This window comes from Hirundo rustica, chromosome 2 (genome assembly GCF_015227805.2).
Source record: "Hirundo rustica isolate bHirRus1 chromosome 2, bHirRus1.pri.v3, whole genome shotgun sequence".
NCBI classification, from domain to species: domain Eukaryota; kingdom Metazoa; phylum Chordata; class Aves; order Passeriformes; family Hirundinidae; genus Hirundo; species Hirundo rustica.
This window is the reverse complement of record NC_053451.1, coordinates 95,541,378-95,561,340: the sequence shown is the minus strand read 5'-3', so window position 1 is coordinate 95,561,340 and position 19,963 is coordinate 95,541,378. Positions and strand designations below refer to the sequence as shown.

The window sequence follows — 19,963 nt, the reverse complement described above, 5'->3', positions numbered from 1 at the left end:
TCTGCTTTCCCATAGGAAGACTGTCTTTCAAATGGCTGAACAACTGTTGATTTCTTTTTTTAAAAAAATAAAGGGAGAGATATATGATAAAACATTCTTTGTCAATAATGTCCAGTTTGTGAACTGCACTGCTTGCACTTCACATTAGAGCACTGTCTCAGTTTTTTGTGTAAAATGCGGATTTTTTTTAATCCTTATTTTTAATACTGTAGTGGATCGAAGATGGCGATCTCTATAATCTGATCATGAAAACTTTCCTCTTGGCTGCCCTTTTTCTTCTGGGCAGTTTCTTCACTCACGTCCCAGCTTGGAGCTGTTCCTTGCTGGTCTGTTAATTGATTGACTGTAACTTTTGTGTAAATGCGTTGTCATTTTTCGCCAGGTTATCAGTTGGTCTACTTCAATACGTTTCAAATCAGACAAATTGGGTGTATGTGTGTGTTATTTATTTATTGATAACTGAGGCACATTGAATTTAAATGAGGGATGCATCCTTTTCATGTCACTGAACTTTATGGTGTAACCTATTTCTGTATGCTACTGATAGTGATGGAGTGTGAGACTTGTCTGCTGTGTTGATCTGATCAGTGGAACCATTCCCGAAGTATCTGGTTTTTTGGTCTTAGCACTATTTGATAGGGAGAGTATTTCAAGCCCTTATGCCAGCACGCTATCTTGTCTGTATATCAAGAGACTAATTTTTATGTGAAATCTTTCCTCTTGTTTCTTTTCTGGATATTTGGTTTAATATCACCTATGGCCTTCTCTATTGAATTAGACATTATATATGTAAATATGTATATATATTTAAGTTTATACAAACTCATAAATTGTAAGTTTTACTGTTCTGCAGCTTGATAGAGGAAGTGTGAGAATATGTAATTCTTCTGCTCATTTTCTCTCAGCATATTTGGACTTTTTAATGGCTATCACACTTACCAAATCTTTGTTTCTAGAAACTTCATATAATACCTACAGCATGCAGGAATGGGTTTTTTATTTAATTTTTTAAGCTAGGATATTTCTTACCTCCTTAAAGAATTAGTTATGAGCTTATTTTTCATGAAAGATCATGTACCTGTTATTTGTTACTTTGATTCTAATACGCAATTTGTATATTCAGGTGTAATTATTTATATTTTGTATTTATTGGAGTACGGGAGTGAAGGAACTCAAAGCAGAAGAGCTGTATATTATAAACAGTTATCAGCACTTGTAACCTGTGACTTAGATGTGTTGTTTTTCTGTGTAGTTACGTGGTCTTGATGTTGTCTAAGGCATATTTTTAAAAACACTACAGCTAACAATGCAGTAAATTATTTTGCCTGGAAAATGCGATTATAGAACCTCTGAGGTTGTGTAATACAAGAGGAAATCCGGTGAAGGTGCCAAGGCATGGGATTTTGTTTTGTTTTGTTTTTCTGTTTTGTTGGTTTTCTTGTTTGTTTGTTTCTTTGCATGATTCTTACCAAGGAGGTAGGGGCTGATTACCAAAAGCCTATAAAATGACAGTTTAAGTTGTCCATTATGCTGTGTTTTTTATGAGTTTTGGAATGGTTCTTTGCTAAAGTGTAGCTTCTTACAGAGCGTTATTGGTATTTGTTAAAGTGTTGTTTGTGTTGGGGAATATGGTGACTCAGAGCAATTCGAAATATTAATCGTAATGACTCTGCCATTATTGTTGAAGGTGCAGGGTGCTCTCTGGATGGAAACAAAATGTCTGGTTAGTACTGCTTTTTATGCCTCTCAGGTATTGCTCCAGTCAGTACATTAAATGCTCTGAAATGATTTAGGTAAATGTTAAGGGAACTGTCCCTCTACAGACTCTTCCAAAAACAGGCTAAACTGGGTCTAAGATGTTTGCTTTGCTGGTCTGCTAATGAAGATGCACTTTAATAGCTATATGGATGGCAAATGTAAAAATGAAGGGGCTGGTGGCTGACTGTGTTCATACTGAACTTCTAGGTGCTATAATAGCAGACTCCTTGTGCCACCTGCCCCAAAACTGATGACAGACTTCTAGCCTCAGACCTCTTCCCTCCCAGCTTGGAGCAGCTTCCTACAGTTCTTGAGTGCAGGAGATGATAGCCTATACAGTTTTAATTTGCATGGCCTGCCAAAAATAACTTCAAGAGTATGCATTGTAAAATTTTTTGTTTGTTTTCAGGAAGATTAGTGGATAACTTGTTGTCTGTCCCCGGAGAGCAAACAAGGATAACAATGCTGGTCAGTCCGTTTCTAAACTGGGATTCTTGTCCCCTCTTTTACAAAATTTTTTCAGGTTGCATTGTCAGTTATGTTAAGTTTGTGTTGTGAGGCCGTTAAGTTCTCTCTGTCTTTGGTGACTTTCAAAAGCCCATAAAAACTTTGGCAGTATATCTTTATTTAAGCCACCCAGTTGTTGCACTCAGAAGGGGTGACTTTAGAATTTGTGGTGAAGCAGCAACATTTTTCTTCCTCCTTTTTTAGTAACCAACACAGTCCAATTTCCGCATTTGTAGAGATTGTTCATTCTTTTATATATTTGGAAATAATGAAAATTGATTATAAAAAATTTAAAGAAAATTTCTAAAATTTTCTCAGTATTGCACCTTAATTCAGATTATCTTGTTTGAAAGCTTTTCTGCATCTCTTCTAGTGTTTTTACAGTGAGTGTCCATGGTTCCTTGGATCTGATTATGGAAAACTTTTCTTGATTAAAGTTTTTTTTGTTTATTTTTCTTTTTTTTCTTTGTTTTATGGTTGGTTTTTTTTTTCCTGCTACAAATGCCAGCTGGGAAGAAGTTGTGAGAGTGTGTCCTACAAGACAGAGCCATTAGAAGGAAAAACAAAAGTAACTGAGAAGATACTTGGAAAGAATCTGAAAATAGCCTCTACCAATATGCAAAATATTTTCAAAAACATGAAGATACATTTCTTCTAGGGGGAGAGGGAAAGGAGTTTTTTAATTTTTTTTTTAATTTCAATTTTACACATTCATTCAGTTTCGTACATTCATCATTTGAAAGTAAGGTACAAATTGGGGTGCATCCAATCCTGATGCTGTAAAGCTTATGACTTCTATCCATTTTAAGCATTTAGTAAATTATATTATCTGTTCTAATAAGTGAAGAGTTTCTAGAATTATCTCAACTCTTTATATGCAACACTTGACTTACTGTAAGGTAAAAGATTTATTTTGGTGGCAGTGGTGATGATTTTTTGCTGCCTTGATTCTTAGGCTTACTTAAATTTTTCAGTGCTCCTAGACTACTGTTGGTTGTGGATTACACAGAGTACAGCCTGGTTTGTTTGATTTGGCATAATTCTATGAAAACAATATTTTTAAAGTACTTTTGAACATGAAGCGTATGATTTGTGCTGTCTACAAGTGATGTTTCTTATCAGTGAATTCTTGGTCTTTTGAGAAGAGATTGCAATGCACGGTAATCATAAGTAGAGAGGCAGCATTGTGGAATGATAAATGAGGAAGACAACTGGTTTTGTGACTAATTAACCAGTGTCTCAGCAAGTGGTCTTTTTTTTTTCCTGAGAGGTTTGCAGGTAAACCCAGCTAACTTAAAGCTAAACAGGGGTTTGTGTCATTGATTTGATGGGTTAGTGTCTATGTTTCACATTGCTTTAAGAGTTTCCCGTGAGTGTACCTTGGTGATAAAAGCCTCCAATGTAGATGTCTTGAAACTGCAAGTGAAATGCTTTGGCATAGTATTTGGAGACAATGATTTACGCTTCTGTGTTAAATATTCTTTTTGAATTTTACTGACTTTGAGTGGTTGCTATTTGAATTTTAAAAAGAGGGTTCTTGCTGCAATGGGGACTTACCAAAGTAATTAATAATAAGAGAAGGCTGTCAGGCAGTGGAGATGAATGCATATGTAAGGCTATTTCTTTGGTACAGAATGTTGGAGCTCCTACCAGAAACTGTGTTGGAAAAAAGAAAGGATAAGGGGGCTTAATGCTGTTTTGGGACACTTCCAATTTGTTTAGGTGGGTTTGTATTTCCTGGATAATTACTTCTTTGCAGAGCAAAACCGGTAGAGCTGAGTGAAAGAGTAACTAAGAACACAGATTCACACAGAATCACTAGGTTGGAAGAGACCTTCGACATCGAGTCCAACCCCTGCCCTAACATCTTGACTAGACCATGGCACCGAGTGCCCCATCCAATCTCTTGTTAAGCACATCCAGGAATGGTGATTCCACCACCTCCCCAGGCAGACAATTTCAGTATTTTATCGCTCCTTCCGTAAAAAAAACTTTTCTTAATATCCAGCTTATATTTCCCGGGGCGCAGCCTGAGACTGTGTCCCCTCGTTCTGTCAGTTGCTGCCTGGAGAAGGAGACCAACCCCCAGCTGGCTACAACCACCCTTGAGGAAGTTGTAGAGAATGATAAGGTCACCTCTGAGTCTCCTTTTTTTTCTTCAGGCTAAACAACCCCAGCTCCCTCAGATGTTCCTGACAGGGTTCGTGTTCCAAGTCCTTCACCTGCCTCGTTGCCTCCTCTGGACGCGCTCAAGCATCTCAACGTCCTTCCTAAACTGAGGGGCCCAGAACTGGACACAGCACTCAAGGTGTGGCCTCACCAGTGTCGAGTACAGGGCAAGAATGACCTTCCTGCTCCTGTCACACCATTCCTGATCCAGGCCAGGATGCCATTGGCCCTCTTGGCCACCTGGGCACACTGCTGGCTCATGTTCAGCTGCTGTCACCAGCACCCCCAGGTCCCTTTCTGCCTGGGCACTGTCCAGCCACACCGTCCCCAGCCTATAACACTGCAGGGGGTTATTGTGGCCAAAGTGCAGTACTCGGCAGTTGGACTTCATCTTATTGGACCCTGCCCATACATCGAAACCATTTCAGATCTCTCTGTAGAACCATCTTTCCTTCTGTTGTCTACAAATTTACTAATGAAAGACTCAATACTCTCATCCATGTTGTCTGTAAAATTATTGAACAGAACTGGCCCCAGCACAGCCCCGTGAGGGACACCAGTGGTGCCTGGCCCCAGCTGGATGCGGCACCGTTCACCACCACTCTCTGGGCCCGGCCATGCAGCCAGTTCCTAACCCAGCAAAGAGTGCTCCTGTTCAAGCCGTGGGCTGCCAGCTTATCCAGGAGTGTGCTGTGGGAGACAGTGTCAAAGGCCTTGCTGAAATCCAGATAGACAACATCCATAGTCCTTCCTGCACCCACCAGATGGGTCACCTGGTCATAAAAGGAGACCAGGTTGGTCAAATACCACCTACCTAAACCCATGCTGGCTGGGTCTGATACCTTGGCCATCCTGTAAGTGCTGCATCATGACACTCAGTATAAACTGCTCCATTACCTTACCAGGTACTGAGGTCAGGCTAACTGGCCTGTAATTACCAGGATTCCTACCCTTTTTGTGAATGGGTGTCACATTGGCCAGCTTCCAGTCATCTGGAACCTCACCAGTGAGGCAGGACTGTTGGTAAACAATGGAGAGCGGCTTCGCAAGCTCACCTGGCCGCAGATTATCCTGGATAACAGGGGGACCATTCTGCTCCCTGACACCATCTACCAACCCAGGAGGACAGTTGTCCTGAGGACAAGCTGCCTTCCCACTAAAGACTGAGGCAAAGAAGGCATTAAGAACTTCTGCCTTCTCATCTGCAGCTATTAAGTTCCTTCCTGCGTCCAGTAGAGAACAAAGGTTGGTCTTACCCTTCCTTTTGCCATTAACATATTTGTGAGAACATTTTTTGCCACCCTTTATGAAAGTTGCCAAATTAAGTTTGGGCTGAGCTTTGGCCTCCCTGATTTGTTTCCTACATGCCCTAGCAACCCTCTTAAATACTTCTTGTGGGACCTGACCTGTGTCTGGTTCCGTCCCGCACCGGGAGGGAGCTGACCTCCAGCTAGCTCGGGTCAACACAGCCGCAAAAGGTCCCAGTTCGTTTCGGCTTCTCGGCTTAGCAGCTGGACCCAATAGTGTTGTGACAGTCAACAGCAGCAGAAAAGGCTGGCTCTCAGCTTTGCAGGTTAAAAGATGTTTATTAGCTCAAGTGCTGAGGAGCAGAGAGAGCGCTCCGGGCTGCGAGCTGAGAGGCTGAGAGGGTTTGAATCTCCCTCCTATCCCTTATACGCGGGGGAGGGGTTCCAGGGAGGATACAACAAGACAACAAATCAGGGGATTCAGGGGGTAACAAGGTGTGCCCACCCCCAAGCCTTGGACCACTAAAATCCAGAGCTAAAGGAATTCCCCCCAGGGGGCCTATCACCTGAAGCCCTCTCCCTGAGATTTCGCAGCCTGGGAGGGCTCCTCAAAGTGATAGACAAGCTGCCCCAGAGAGGGGGGTTGGGGCAGAGGGGATGTTACAAGTCAGGTGAGGAGTGGGAGGACTGACACAAAACACCTTATTATACAGACAACACAAAAGGGATACAGAATTGGGGATACAGTGAAATGAACCATAACATAAACTTCTTATAAAAACCTCATAAAACAGTTCTGCACCACCACACTGACCCTCCTTCCAAAGATGATACATGCTTTTATTCCTAAGTTCCTTCAAAACCTCATTGCCCATCCAGGCTGGACGTTTGCCTCATCAACTCATCTTTTGGCATACAGGGACAGTCTGTTCCTGTGACCTCAAGATCTCTGTTTTGAAGCATTCTCACCTTTCCTGAACTCCTTTGTTTCTAAGGGCTGCTTCCCAAGGAACCCTCTGAATAAATCTCCTAAACAGGCCAAAGTCTGCTTCCTGGAAATCCAATATAAGTCACCTGGATGTTTTTCCTGATTTCACCAAATTGAGAATTCTATAATTTCTATGCCCCAATTGGCCTCCAACCACTACATCTTCCACCAGCCCACCTCTACTTGCAAACAACACGTCTAATATAGTCCCTCCTGTGGTGGGCTCACTCACCAGCTGCAGGAAAAGGTTGTCCTCCACACACTCTTAAGAAATTCTTAGACTGCCTCTTTTCTGCTAACATTTAATTTTTAATAACATTTAAGTTTTTTGTCAATAAGTATGGAATTTAGTAGTCATTTGCAGAGCTTGCCTCTAGTACCTTCTGAGAGGGTGTATTTTGTATAGTACAATGCTAGTTTCTTCTTCCATCAGTGAGGTATGAGGACCTCGTATATATGAAAGAATAACTCCATCAGTTACCATTCTGTCTTCTGAGATACTTGTTCCTAGGAAATCTGCAAGATCTGAAACAAGCTTCCATAACAGTAAATACCTAATATGCTTGATAATTATTTCATGTTTGGCTATTTCACATGTCTTCAGGAAAGAAGTATGCCTTTTGGCTTTGCTGCTGAAAACTTAATACACTTCACCTTTTGTAAAAAGTGTTAATGGTAATAATATAATAACCATCAGATTACCAGTAGGCTTCAGTTACAACTGATTTAATTTAAATATGAGCTGATGAGGAGGCCCAGAGTGATTGGTTTTGTATTTATTTCTGTTCCTTTAAATCTGTCCCTGCCTTCTAACTTTAGCAGCTTTGAGCTTATGTACTATTTCCTTAAATGTAAATCCTAAATTATAAATTATATTGAACTGTTTGTTCTTTAAATAGAATACAAATTAAAATACATTTCTGTTGAGCTGTGTGCTGTGTCAGCTATAATACTGAATGACCCTCATCAATGATGTTTCAGTGTTGGAGAAACACAGTCTATAAAGGGCACATCAAGTACTCTTGGCTCATGAATTCAATTAGCTGTAATTTGATCTATCCTATCCGAGTGGTGTTGGATTTGCTGTTCATTACTTCCTTTACTGCAGACTGTGGTCTTGTTTTTAAGTATATCAGACTAGGTTCAGGTAATTCTGAGATTTTTATGGGGTGAGAGAATTGTAGAGAGCAGTAGTAAGAAGCAACTGTGGCTCTAAACAACAGAAAAAAATTACCTGAGTTTGGATAAATGGATGTATGTGTATACCTGGCTTACATGTGTAAGAAATTTGATGTATGATGAAGACATAAATAGGGTAGCAGAGTGAAATAACAGAAAATCTGAAAGAAAATGTTGGTTCTTAGGAAAAAAACCCTTTGTTTTATTGTCAAGATTTGAGTAGTCATAAAATCAGAGAATGATTGACAGGGCCCTTAAAGACCATCTAGTTCCAACCTCTCTGCTGTGGGCAGGGACACCTTCCACCAGGTTGCTGAAAGCCCCATCCAAGCTGGCCTCAAACACTTCTAGGGATGAGGCGTCCTGAGCTTCTCTGGGCAGCCTGAGGGATCTGTGCTAACATCTGGCTTAAACCTACCCTCTCTGAGTTTGAAGCCATTCTCCCTTGTCCTGTCACTATCTGCCCCAGTTTTTAGGCCCGCTTTGACTGCCAGAAAGCCTCAGCAAGGTCTCCCCTGATCCTTGCTTTCTCCAGGCTGAGCAACTCAGCTCTCTAGGCCTGTCTTCGCAGGGGAGGTACTCCAGCCCTCTAAGGGCCTTTGTGTCCCTCCTTTGGGCCATTCTAACAGCTCTGTGTCTTTCTTGTGCTGTGAGCCCCAGACCTGGGTTTACTCCTCAAGTGGGCTCTTACCAGAGCAGAGTAGAAGGGCAGAATCCACTCCCTTGACCTGCTCACCCACACTGCTTGTGATGCAGCTCAGGATCTGGGCTGCAAGCATGCATTTCTTGTTAATAATTTCAAATCTGATAAATTATTTAATATACACATATATTTACTCTTTAAATATATTTTTTCAGGGAAACTAGTCATTGCAAATGAGATTTATTCTATAATCTTGTATGTCAATTTTCCTTTTGCGTGAAAAAAAAATGTATTGTGTAGGGAGTTAATGTCTATCCTTGCCTGTTCGTGACATATTGCATCTTTCCACCTGTCTTTTCAGAGGTATGAAATTTGCAAATTGTGTTTAATACCTTTTTTTTTTCCCCCCCCCAAATGAATGTTGGACCTCAGATGATGTTAGCACAGAAATGCCATCAGGTTACCAGCCAAAAAAAATCTGTCCTTACTGTTGCAAAATTAATGATACTGTTATGAGATATGCCATAGCCTCTGAAACTTACTCTAGTATTGGCTTGATTTTTCTTGTAGAGTTAGTTTCTAAAGAGTCATTTGGAAAATCAGGATTGTTTCATGAAAAGAATTTACTTGTAGGTTGTTTCGGTGTACTTTTTCATAAATTCTCAAATGTCCTCATCTGGTTCATTTAAATAATGTCAATTATGTACAGTATTTTATTTAAAATCATACTTGTTGATTTGGATGTGTTCCTTGGGCATGATATTGAGAGGCATAATAATGGAGAGAGATTGGATCCCAGTCCTGATACAAGAAGGAAAGGAAAATGTGTGCATAAAACTCAGAGGAAGGTGAAACTGTGGGAGATTGGTAGAGTTGCTTTTCTTTCCTATTAAGGAACTGCATAGTAAAAATAGAAAAACCTACTATATCCATTCTGTATTTCAGTCACATAGTTGGCTGATACAAAGTTAGAACAGAATTTAAATTTAGCCTTATTTTCCTGTATTGTAGAGAGAAGACAGTGACTGGTCCATACAACCCTGAATCGCATGAAAAATTCAGGCCATGGTCCTTTTCTGATGGAGTACTTACATGTTAAATTGCCACTGTCATGTCTTCAGTAACATTAGGTATTAATACAAGTGATATTTTCAGTCTTTAATTCCATTTGTAATGTAATTCTTGGGCGCTATCAAGATTTTTTCAAAAAAGTTTAATTGATATTTGAGAATGGAATTTGGAGACTGGGATTTTGAAACTTAATATTTGTGTTAGGGCTTTTGTTCCAGTTCTGTATCAAATACAACTTTATTTGGATATTCTAGACTTACTTCCTCTTTCTTGGATAATAGCTCTTTATGTGGACAGTACGGTGATATTCATTCTGGTGCCAAACAATGGTGATTTCATCACCTTATCTTGTACACAGTTACACTAATTTTTGTAAGGTATACGATGTGAAAATTTGGAAAGGTAATGAAACACATGAAGTAAATTCTAGATACCTAAGGCGTTGTCATTCTGTACTCTCTTAGGAATATCAGTTGATACTGCCTTCTGTATATAAACAAAGCCTTCCCTTTGAGGAATATTTTGTTGCACTCATGAATTCTCAGTGCATTAACCTTTAACCAAATATAAATATATTTGCAGTGCTTGTTCCAGATTGAGATAGTGTTTTAGGAGGAAATACTTGTGGGCTTGTTTGATTTTGTTTTGTAAAATTTCATTTACAGAAGATAGAATGTAGGATTGTAGTGGAACAGCTACTGCTTGTCACTCTTGGATGCAAAGGAATTATTTGTGTCTTTTGGAAAGGCATTCCTTTTGCTATGGTTACAATGCTTGAGTCATTTGTGCATATTATAATAAAATCTCTAGTACTCACTACAATCGACTCAAAAAACAAAGATCAAACTAAATAGATTTTTTTTAAAAAGGTCATAGTTATATCAGAAATATTTTTCTCTGTTAGCATAGTGTGAGAGTAATGTTTTAAATACCTTCTAAGACTATTGTGCTATATAAACTTGAATAACATATATAAAATTACAGACTATAGAAATTCAAGTTTGCAAATCAAATGTGGTTTGAATTGTGATTATTTGTATCCTTTCTTGTGTGCAATGTTAAATTATATCAGTATTTTGAAAAATGTGCTAGATGAACGAACTGACACTGTTAACACAACGTTTAAGACACTGGGTAAGTTAGGTAACAGTGCTCTAGATTAAAATGCAGTATAGGTATCATTTGGCATAGGTTTCATGACATGGTGCACGAAGAATTTAGTGAGTTGCCAACAATTCTTTTTCAAACCTCACAAATGTATGTACTTCCTTACACAGATTAGAATATTCTGTTTCAGTAGTTTCTATGTCATGATAAGTGTCATGCACAACTTTGGGGTTGGTCTCTTCTGTCTGAATGTAGATTTATCCACTGTAAACAGCTATTGAACCTATATGTGTAGAGTCAACAGTGGGAAATAGGCACTTCTCTGTTCATAAACTGGATGTGTAAAACTACTCTACTGAATACAGAAGTGCCTTTTTTTTCTCCTGTATTGACTTGCAGGGGATTCCACTTGGCTGGTCCAAAGTCAGGCTGTATCGTAAGTGAAGACATTCTGGCACAGGGTGTTTGGGGAGACTGTTGATTCTTTGCCTAAAAGATGGGAGAAATTGTGCCTCTCACCTTGTGTTAGGGGTACAGTAACAGCTTGCATACTCTTATCCTGCAACTTTGCTACTTTCGTTTTTTGTATCGTACAAACAGTTTTTGTAAGTTTCTACTATAAATTGGAACAGGACAAGAATAATGACATTTCTTTCAAAGTTTGCACTTACTGTGTCTTTTAATGTACAACCATGAAAAAGATGGTATGAGCTACGTGGTGCTTTGTGGTAATCTGTCTTTGAAAGTGGAAGTTTTACTCCAGTTTTCAAAAGTACCAGTTCTAAGGTTTTAAGATATAATGTGAAGACTGAACTTTCTGATGCCCTGAGGTCTTTAACTACTTCTCAGTGGTCAGGTTTTGTCTTCAGTGGGAATGTCCAGAGGTTTTGGTTGTCTTGTTTTTCCATATCCTGAGTTAGATCTAGATCAGTTTAAAATTAAAAAAAAAAAAAAGTGAAAAGTTTGATTGGAAAAAAAAAAAAGGAAAAGTAGCTATTGGCTGCCACTGAACTTTGATTTCATTTTGCTTTCTGAACATTAGTGTATCAGGTTTTCAACCTGGCCTTTCCAGCTTTCTCAATTGTGCTGGTATGTATGTATTCAAGTGTGTTTCTGGACTAGGGCCTTGTGTGTTTAATTGTGTGGTAACACAGAAAATAGCAGGGAATAGATAATCCTGGAACAGTTTTCTATTAGTTGCCTATTTTACCCATTTCCTGAAACACGTGAGAGAACTAAAATGTCCTGAGTGCATTTAAATTAAGTCTTAAGTAGAAGTCTTACCTGTCTTCAACCAGTCGCTAACCAACATAATTTCAGTCTTATACTTTACAATCATTCAAGTACATATTAATATATAGACAAACTGTTTGAAAAGTATTTACACTTTTTGTGCACTATGTGGAATACCTCCTCTTGATCTGTGTCTGATTTAACGCTGCTTTCAGTGAAGATGGAAGTGAAATGTAATTGAAAGGAATGTGTTATAAGAGGTACTAGTCCCTCAAAGGCTTCTGTCCAGCGCTGTGAAGGAGGAAATCGGCCACAAACAATGTGGCTTTTATTACATTGGATCAGCAATAATAAACCTTTGTACTTCACAAGACTTTTCTGTTTGCTTTTTAAAAGGACACTATCAAGGGTATTAAGCCTCATGCTTTCTTTGCATTAACATGGGACTGACTGACAGCAAGTAACTGTTTTGGAAAAGCTGAATTTCAGGACATACCAAAAGATGATGATTATGTAAAATTGTACAAGTCTGTAGAGAGACATATTTCTGGGTTGAAAAGTTACTAATCAGATACCTACAAAGTACCCCTATTTAGACTTAACTAATTCAGAGGGGGCTTCTGTTAAAGTTTTGATCTGTGCTGTTGCATGGATTTGATTTTTATTAAACTCTGTAGCATTAACTTTGGAACTAACTGCCTCTAAATCCTTTATGGAATACTGCATTGGTGTTTGCTTCTTAGTCATTGAAATCTTATTTTTATTTATTTATTTTTCCAAAATGAAAACATGAGTTTTGAGCCATGTTTTGTAGTTTTTGGGCTGGCCAGTTTTATTTCAAGGTTTTCTTTTTTCTTGGGTGTGATGGAAAGCTTTTGTGTGTATAATTGTTTGATGACAGCATATGCAACCTCCTGAGTTCAAGTGTAGCAGCTGACAGAGCAGAAGATGTTGGAACAATATTTCATATACCTGAACAGTTGTGTATCTTCTACAGAGGTGCTCTTCTAAACTTTGAAGACCTTAATGCCTGGTTCTTTTAGTTGAAGTTACCTGAAAAGGATTTCAGTCTGCTGAAACTTGTTATTGCTGTGATAGGGTGATTTTTTTAGTTTGGTTGTTTTATTATGTTTTGCATGTTTTGTTCTGGTTTTTTTGGTGGAAAACCAACCAAATTTCTTCATTTTAGTAAAGAACCAGCCAAAACAGTTCTGTAAATACTTCCTGTCACCAGGGAAACTGAAGGTGAAGATAGAAGTGCTGATAAATGATGAGTGAGAGCTTTACTGTCCTCTTGGTTAAAAATTTGATTATGAGAATGAAACTTAGAGCACTTTTGGGGGTTTGTTTTGGTTTGGTTTGGTTTTTTTTCCCAATATAAGATCTCCCTGATTAGGGTTTTTTTCCTACTTACCTTTTTTGGAAGGGGAAAAAGAATCATTGAGAAACACTTCTCATTAAGTGAACAGAATAAATGGAAAATGGTATGTTAATGATTTACTGGAATTGATTCTTTATGTACTACCAGAGGTAAACTGCAAGTTATTCATCCTCATAGAAAATTAGAAGCCTTTTGGCTTAGACTGCTTCTGGGACATCCAATTTAGAATACTGAGTGTAGTACTAATCCCAGCTCAAGAAGCAGGAGCTGTATATTCACAACTCACACTATTCACAGACAAAAAATCCAGGAGTATCTGAAGAGAGATCAAGATTCATCATTTTAGGTTGTATTGGACAATGTTTCTGTCATAACACTTTTTATTACTTTTTTAAACAAGTAAGACAGATCTTGTAGACTGAAATTTGGGGTTTTATGATACCTGGTATAGTACTTTACTCTTTTGCTTTTCTTCTTCTTGCTGGAATCTGGGTTATTTTCTATCTCATTTTGTTTGTGGTAAGTGGAAGTGTGACGCACTTGAATTAAATATAGCAACTTTTGGCCTAAATGTCCATTTATGTTAGGTTTCATTTTAAGAAAGCTGTTTCATGATGGGTTTAAACAGTTAAAGATAATTAATGCCATTAGAAAATATTCACTTTGAACACATATTTATTTAGAGAGAGTCCTGAATTACTTGACACTGATGGGAATTTTAAGCATCAGTTAATGTACAGAAGGCTAGGTGTGGAGTTTGCATGTCTGGCTTTTTTGTTTTTGAGAAATTATTTGGAAAGAAACCAATAGGCTAAAAATTCTTCCCATTAATATTTACATTCCACGAAGTACTCCATGTGCTTCTTTTAACTTGTCCCTACCTGAAAGAATCAATTCTGTGAATAGGATTTGAATGTTCTAACTTTTTAAATTTAAAAAAAGTGTGTCTTTCGTCTATAATTTCCAATTTACAGATGTTTTTCCAGCTATTAAAATATGCCACTTTTTTGATAATGCTTTAATTACCTGAAATTCTCATCAGATGAAAGAAAGAGTTTAATGCTTTCTAGTGTTTTAGCTTAGCACATGTTGCTAGCCAGACAGGTACCTGATTCTTGGTTTAACTACACTTGTCTTTTAAAACATGATGGGCCAAATTTTTTAAAAATCATTTTAATACAGATTGATCAGCTTCACTTCTAGCAGGTGTTTGGTATCATTTAAAATAAGCTGTTTCAACAGGCCTCCTTAATTTAGTTCAGCAAGTAAAACTTAGTTTCTAGGTGAAAAAGAAGTTCATTTTTAAAGGTTTCCATTTCAGCTGTTTTTATAAGAAATCACAGTTTTGAAGTTATAATCTAACTGTACTTCAGGTGTAATATTTAAATAGTTAAAAGTAGGAGCAATTATGATTTTGCAGTGTACTGGTTTCAACATGGAGGGAAAGCTTTATCATCCACCCATCTGTTAATCTTCTTTTTATCAATGGATCACAAGTTGCGGGTTGGGGAAGACAGAAAGAGTTGCAGAAATACCATTGAAAAACCAAGTAAGGAAATACTGATTTTTATGAGAATTTTTCTGAATATTATGGATGTCAAAAATTAAAAAATTTGAGAAGGGAGTTGCATTTAGAATCAGTATTCTAAGAGCTGTTTAGAAATTGAGAGGATTTATAGCTATCATAACCAGCAATCTGGTTACTTTCTGGTGTCATTTATTTATTGGTTCCTGGTATTTCAAAGTAAATTAAAAAAGAAAGAATAAAGAGACAGAAGAAACTTTGAAGAAATCAGCTTGTTTTGCTTAAAGGCATCCTTATAGTTCCAATACTTTTGTAGAGAGATAGTAATTTGTGAGCAAAAAAAAAAAAATCAAAAATCTGAAAATACAGAAGAACTTGCATTATTGATGTTCAGTTGATTGACACTTTCTGGAAATCAGAAACATGTATCTGAACTATGGGAAAACAGGGAACTTGACTGATGGGTGTTAATTAGCGTGGTGATTCCCATGTCCTTAGTTCTGAAGGATTGTAGTTCAATAAGATTTAAATGGGTGGATCAACAACAAGAGTTGTTGACATAACTTCTTGGTATTCTCTGGCATACTGAATCTTGTGTGAAGTTGAAAAGAGACTGAACTGAATTCCAAATGGTTAAATGTAGTTTTAGTCGTGTGCTGCTATAGGTTCCTTGTCTATCAAGTAAGAAGGAACCTAAAAATTGCCAGGTCTTTGGGACCTTTGGAAATTTTTTACAGCATCCCCTTTGACTCAGAAGCTAGGCTGTACTTTGAACATGCATTGCTACTTTCTTTTTAAGTTCAACTGAGCTGGGATAAAGAATTAACGATACTGAGCTTTCAATTGGTTTGACAAGGGTGCGGCTATCATCCAAAACAGGAGAGAAAACCTCTGGTGTGCCAATAAAATTTTTGCGGAACAGGTAATCCAATGATCTTGCCTGGAATGTGATGGGTATAGTTCTTGCTGTATACTATCTTACATTATTGCTAAGTAGAGAGACATTTCTTCTCTTTGGGGAGTTCTTGGTGGAAATGGAATCATAGCACAGCGGATGAATAAGAAGCATCACAGAAGCAAGCTCCTCTGGCAAGGCTGCCCATGGTGAACACTGCACACGCATCTCTGTTTTCTATGCTGTGAAGATCTTAATCAGTCTGTCTCTGATTTCAATGTATATATTGAAGGATACAAAAAAGCTTTGCAAAAATTGTGATCAGACATTTCTTTTGTTTTTTCAATAGTATGAGATGTGCGGTTCTAGACAGAAAAAAAGGCATCCTATAAAACCTCCTGTGACTTTCATTACTTCTCTGACATGTTTTTCAGTGTTAGATCCGAACCCTCTAGAGTAATGCAGATCTGTAAAAGCAGTGATCTAAGATTTACAGTGAACAATTCACAGCTGGCTTGCAGAAGAGTGAAAACACTGAATTTGGCATTTTCAGTGACATTGGTCTATGATATTGCACATTAATGAAAATCTAAACTCCACTACTGGGATGTCCAAAATCATCATCCCCATTTTGAGTTGCCCTATTCATGTGCCAACCACATCTTTTGTTGTAGAAGCCCGCAGTTGCTTGTGCCTTGTGCTTTCCCTAAATCTTTCTCCCAAGTTTTAGTCTTCTGATTACCCGTCTCTTTGGGCAGGCTAGTTTTCCTTTGCTGTGCCACTTTTCCACTTCTTCGTCAATAACTACTGAAAACCCCCATTTTCTAGTCTAGGCTGTTGAAGTTCCATCCCAAAATAAGACAATTAGATGGCAGACAAAATTTGACATTCAGTAGTGAGTTTGCAATGTGATCCAATTCACTTACTTCATCTCTGATATTTAACAGAATAAAGTGTGTTGTGCTTGTGGCTATCAATGTGTCACAGTAGGAAATGTTTCTTCTAACTGTAAATAAAAGTGAATGCATCTGATGATTTTTGTAGGCATCTGTTGAAGGCAGGGCCAACTCTTCTGGGACTCAGAAAGCAGCCCTTGGGGTCATAGAGCTCCTATGACCTAGTTTATTCGTCATTAAAACAGATGGTATCTATCTGAGCAAGGCAAACTTGGTTTTAAGAAAAGAGCTGGGGATTAAAACGATGGGAAGCTGAAACAGCTGGGTCTAATTAATGGGAGCAAATAAAGAGGCAATCTAAGCATTAAATTAGTCATCTACATCAATAGCAAAATAGTCACTAAATGACTACACACTCAATTGTTTTGGCTGATCACAAGTTGCAGGATTGGCTTACCTAGCATCAAAAGTATCTGAAATTGCATCAGAAATGTTCCCACATTCTTTATTCTTTTCTGCCAGGCTTCAAAGAGAACAAAATCCTGGAAACTGGCTATGGTGTTTTTGCATGGTATTAGGGAATCCAGCTTGTTTTGTAAGATTGAAAATACCCTACTTACGTTTGATACGTAGGCCAAGTTGGTCCTCTGCAGATTTCGGCCTCATCTCTTTGTGTTTAACATGAGAAGGTTACCTAACGATGAGAAGATGGCTGGCATTCCTTCAAGCTCTGCAACCACGTAAAATTTGCAGTAGGATCCAAGAATTTTATTGTTTCTGTTGTAAACAGATTATACTGGATTAGTGGTTAGCATTTTGCATATTTCATTCTGTTTGCCCATATAGTCCTGAAAATCCTGAATTGTGTTGCAAACAGCTCAGGCACTCTTCGTGCAGTTGTTACTGGTGGTCAGAGACCTTCACTTCATTTACATGCCTTAGCAGGGAGAAGGGGCCTGTGCAAATAAGCTACAAATCTGCCTTCAGACTTTGTAAGAACAGCTGTTTTCTTGAGGTATGATCTTCCCGTGTAGGTGCTTTGTTTTACTCTGAAACTCTGGTGACATGTACTATAATAGGGATATGTATGTAGGGAGTGTATGAAGCCGTTGGTCTTCCTTCAGTGGGATAGTACTTGGTAGATCCAAGGACTAATCCAGAATGGCACAATGTCCCTCAAGTTCTCTTGGTTTGAACCAAATATGAAATGAAAAAGTGAGTAGACTAAAGTGCAAATCTGTGAACGCTATTTCCCTTCATTCTTACAGGCAAGTACAGAATATTTCCGTTTTAAGGTAATCATAATGAATGTTTACTTATCTGTCACAAAAGGTCAGCTGTAGTTGGTTCACACAGCTGAGCTCTGAGGTGATCAGGAGAAAAAGTTGATCAGTTCTTTCATAGGGATTAACAGAAATTGTTCCGTGAGTTAGGTGTCTCCTCACCTGGAGTGGTGCTTTGATGGAAGGCTAATAACACTGCCTTGTTTGCTTCCAAAAACCTTCCCTCCAATTTCTGAAGCTGGGCCTTCATCTTGCCTAGTGCCACTTACTGCTTCAGGTTTTTAGTTTTCTTTTTATGAATCTGAAGGGCAGAATTTCCATCTGGTGACAACACAAGTACCTTTTCTTATAACAGATTTTCTTGACTGTGCTAAACAACCACAATAACATCTTGTTGCAGCCTCCCACCTTGACTGCCATCCCGTTTCTCCCTCCTCCCTATCAATTGCAAGGAAGAACATTATAAGACTAGCAGAAATGGCTAGAAGTATGAGCAGGTTTGAAGTGAGATTTTGAATTACAGTATTTAACACATGCAAACTTTATCTGATTATTTGAAGACTGGCTAGGCATAAAAAAGAACAACAACAAAAAAAGAGTTAATCCCATGGAAGAGTGGTTGGTGTGTGGGTACTGCCAGCTAATGCAGGCCTAATGGATTTTCTGAGAGGAGTTGATGGGCAGAAGATACATACTATGTGAGAAGATGTCTGAAAACAAGTGTTAGATGGCTTCTTGGCCTGTATTGTCTTGATTTTCATAGTTGCTTGCAACTGTGCCAAAGATGTTTGAAAATAGACTGCCTGGGATCAGTTCAAGAGTAAAACTGGTTTGGGAGGTTCTCTGTTCATGCCTGTCTGTGTGGTCGTCTGGTTTTCCCAAAGGCTTTGTAGATTAAGGCCTTGCCACTATTCTGGAACAGGCTTTGCTGTTCCTGGCAGAGATGTTTTTAAGGAGGCAGTGTTTCCAAAGTTAGAACTATTGCTAAATAAGTCCCTGACAGGTTCTTCTTTGAAAATAGATGGAACTTGTGATTTCTATTATTTTTGCTGTTATTTCTGACTAGTGGTTTGTAAAGATAAACTAATAGCATAAGGAAAAGTAAAGCATTTTGAAACAAAAATTTTCTTAAACAAGTAGAACAAGTCCTGAAACCTGTAATCACTAGAGATCTAGGAACAATTAGATATGTGTTCACTTCTGACTTTCCTGTTGGATATGTCTGTGGAAGCACTTCGTTCATACAAGTATCAAAATGCATGTAAACCCACATTTGCTTATGGGGTTAGTATTGTTAATTTCCCTGAGTCCACATTTGAAAGCCTCAAAATGAAAGATAGTTTCTAGCTTCAGTGTGGTGTATGACTATCATTAGTCTTCACAGTGTTTTTACCCTGAATTTAAATTTCAGCTCCTAATTCAGAAATAACACAGGGTGGTGTTTTTTGTTTTGTTTTAGGTTTTGGTTTTTTGTTTGTTTTGTTTTGTTTTTGTCTGTGCATGCAGTGTAGATGTAAGGAGTTAGTATTTAAAGTTGCTTGAATAGATGTCTCTGCTTGGAAGCTTTTCGGCTTTTTTTTTTGTTGTTTATTTGTTTGGGTTTTTTTACTGCAGAAGCCCCTCCCTGAGCAAATAAAGTTGTTTGCAGGTAAAGTCATGTAATGTGACTACATTGTTAAAGGATTTAATTGCATGATAAATTTTCCAGGGTTACCTGATGGTTTACTTTGCTATAACAGCAGGCTTTTTCTGAGACCTGTATACAGTTTTCATGCTTAAAGAACTGTAACTGGGGACAGGTGGGAATGTAAAACTTCTTTGATAGAATCTTTTGTGCTTGGACAATGGTAATCCTTGATACATTTGTGTAGTGAGAACTTTTATCTTGAAAACTGGCTTTGAAAGCCGTATTGGTAATGGAGCTGCAAATTCCATTAAACTGGATTGCTGGAGTGAGTAGTTTTTAGTTTGTAAGATGAGTGTTTTGGGGTCTAGTAAATGCTATGTCTTAAACAACATTTTAAGTGATTGGAAAGAAAAACTATTAAATAACATAATTTTTTTTAGCTGAGAATACACAA

General features: G+C 38.1%; 1 protein-coding gene across 1 annotated transcript in view; it reads left to right on the top strand.

The window, feature by feature from the left end:
• PRKX (protein kinase cAMP-dependent X-linked catalytic subunit) overlaps positions 1-19,963 on the top strand; it is a 58,165-nt gene that overhangs the window by 6,312 nt on the left and 31,890 nt on the right. The gene's annotated exons all lie outside the window — the stretch shown is intronic.